Source organism: Dendropsophus ebraccatus, chromosome 1 (assembly GCF_027789765.1).
Source record: "Dendropsophus ebraccatus isolate aDenEbr1 chromosome 1, aDenEbr1.pat, whole genome shotgun sequence".
NCBI lineage: Eukaryota > Metazoa > Chordata > Amphibia > Anura > Hylidae > Dendropsophus > Dendropsophus ebraccatus.
Window position 1 is genome coordinate 65,145,450 of NC_091454.1, and position 2,819 is coordinate 65,148,268.

At 33.7% G+C, this 2,819-nt stretch overlaps 1 protein-coding gene across 1 annotated transcript in view; it reads right to left on the minus strand.

Moving 5' to 3' along the window:
* Positions 1 to 2,338: 2,338 nt before the first annotated feature.
* Positions 2,339 to 2,819, minus strand: part of MSX2 (msh homeobox 2) — a 6,198-nt gene continuing 5,717 nt past the window's right edge. Inside the window, exon 2 of the mRNA XM_069954961.1 lies at positions 2,339 to 2,819. This exon is cut by the window's right edge and continues 774 nt beyond it. The gene's annotated coding sequence lies outside the window, so the exon portion shown is untranslated.

The window sequence follows — 2,819 nt, forward strand, 5'->3', positions numbered from 1 at the left end:
TCACTATCATCCCTACCTAGCTATGGGACTTCGCTGCTAATGTTCTATATGCTTAGGGCTCGATTTCCCTTCACAGGTCAATGCATAAATCTATGTGCAGGGCCTGCCTGGGGAATTGGTGTTACTGCAGGTTAAATGGTCCTCTTTCATGTCATTTCTAGCAGGGGGTGGGGCAGAGGCTGACAGGGCTTCTCATTGGAGCAATGGCTTGATAGCCCCCTACAGAATCATAAAAGCCTGGTGTTGACTCTTTTTTGCCAATAAATGTTAATTTGTTAGGTCTGCTTTTTGAGATTTACTCCCTAATGGGTTGACACTTTGCAGGACGTTATTTAGGGTCATATTAGGGTATAATCTCATTAAAGAAAAATCACTATTCTATTGCTGGAACGTATATACACGCGCGTGTGTGTGTGTGTGTGTGTGTGTGTGTTTTATTACATATTTACCTATCTAAAATTAAATGAATAGATATTAGAATATAACCATACGATGACGTAACACATATGATGCCATTATTAAATCCTATCTATCTGAATATAGACATATATATATATATATATATATATATATATATATATATATATAATCAGATAGATAGATAATAGATAGATAGATAGATAGATAGATAGATAGATAGATAGATAGATAGATAGTGTTATATCTATCTGCTTCGTCATCATTTGAGTTCTCCATATAATACAAGTCTATCTATAATGCAGAACGTTGTTTAAGGTATTGGGAATATATCTCTTATCCCATTAAAAAAAACTATGTATTTGGAATGTATCTACACTGTGTGCGTATGTTATACTTCTATACACATTAAATTGGATAAATGTTTTTACACTCCAATTATCTATCTATCTATCTATCTATCTATCTATCTATCTGTCTGTCTGTCTGTCTATCTACCTAACTATCCGTCTATCTTCTTGTAAATAATGGTGATCACTGCACAGGACAGAACATTGCTGTCAAGTAGTGACAAGCTCCATTACTGACTGCTCCTCCAGGCAGTGGATTATCCATCACTATGGCGATGAGGTCTTATTTCCATTGACTTGTCATCATCATGACCCATAAAACGATTTAGTACAATTATTGTAAGTGCATCATTAGAAAATCTAATAATGATAATAAGTAATAGCACGTCGTCGGTGAGGTCACGGTCCTCTATGGAGCCTATTACAGTGACATGCTGCTGGAAGAATGAAAGAGGAGGAGGAGGAATGCAGGGCTAGATGAAAAGCTTCTAATCATGGACATTTCTAATCATGTCAGAAAATGTCCCTGATTGGGGGAAGAAGGAGAAGGATAATTGACATGATGAGAAGCATTGCAGGAGCGGTTCACTTTACAAAACCACAAAATCCAAACAGTATGTGCACAGGGCAATATGGCTTCTAGAGAGGAGGACCCAGAGCACACTGTAGTGTCAGCCTCCTTCTATCATGGACAATGAGAACCACCAGCAAAGGCAGACACAAGAGATGGCCATCTATATTCTATACCTATAGACAGCATGATAGAAGGATCAGTCCTGACAAAATAGCAGAAGGATTTTGGGAATATAGCTATCACCTCTCTCTCTCTAAATATATATATATATATACCTATTAATGTATCTGTCTATTCTCCATTTTCTGTTTAGATAAAATACCACTTATATATTACAACACATTCATTTTATGGTCATGGACATATTTATTATTATTATTATTATTATTATTATTATTATTATTATTATTATTATTATTATTATTTTTATTATTATTACCACCAGTATTATTATTTATTGCATTTACAGTGTATTTAGCTGGGGTCTTTTTACATACCTGTACATATTCCTATTATCGGTATTTTTTCTGTAATCCTTACCCAGGCCATCTCGACTGTGTAAATGATTGAGCCATAAATGCCAAAGACAGTATCATTCAATTATCTCTCTGGCATATAATACACTCTAGACTATATGATTTATGTTCTATTAAACAGGGAATTATAATATATATATATATATATATATATATATATATATGTATATATATATATATATATATATATATATATATATGTATGTATATATATATATATATATATATATATATATATATATATTCTTACACCAAGAAAATAACAAAGACGATCATGTATTATTGGTTGTTGTAATTACTATTACAGTCCAGTCATCATCATTGTGGTTGTTGTTATTATTATTATTATTATGATATCCTTCCCAATTATTTACGGAAAGGCTATCTTGAGCTGAACACTGATAAGAGGGTTGGGTTGTACGTCACTGTTATAGAGAAGACAAGACACATTGGGATCCATTGTAACAAGATTTTAATTTAATTGCAAATAAGAGATATATGAAATTATAACTCTTTAATAAAATATATACCATTTTACACGATTTCCCTTTCAAAGGGATGAGAATGAGAATAAAGGGTCAGTGGTTCGTGAGTTTCAGCAGTAAAACAAAAAATAAAATAAATGCACAAACGATTGGACATGATTTGCTTCATCTAATGTAGAGATTGCTCCTTACTTTCTACCGATCTGCTGTGAACTTGCCTTAGCAATAGGCTTTATTCAGTGACTGAAATCAATAAAACGGTGATAGTAACCCTCTAGTAATACAATATATTGGTCAGTAAACCATAGATAATCGGGTGAGGCACCAGGAATCGATAAGGCACTGGATTTAACCCTTTAGCAAGAATAAAAGACAAGGCCTCAGCAATCCCCTTCTCCCTGAATGAGGGAAGACACCACACATGCTTCTGCATGATGCTGGATGGATCTAGACTGAT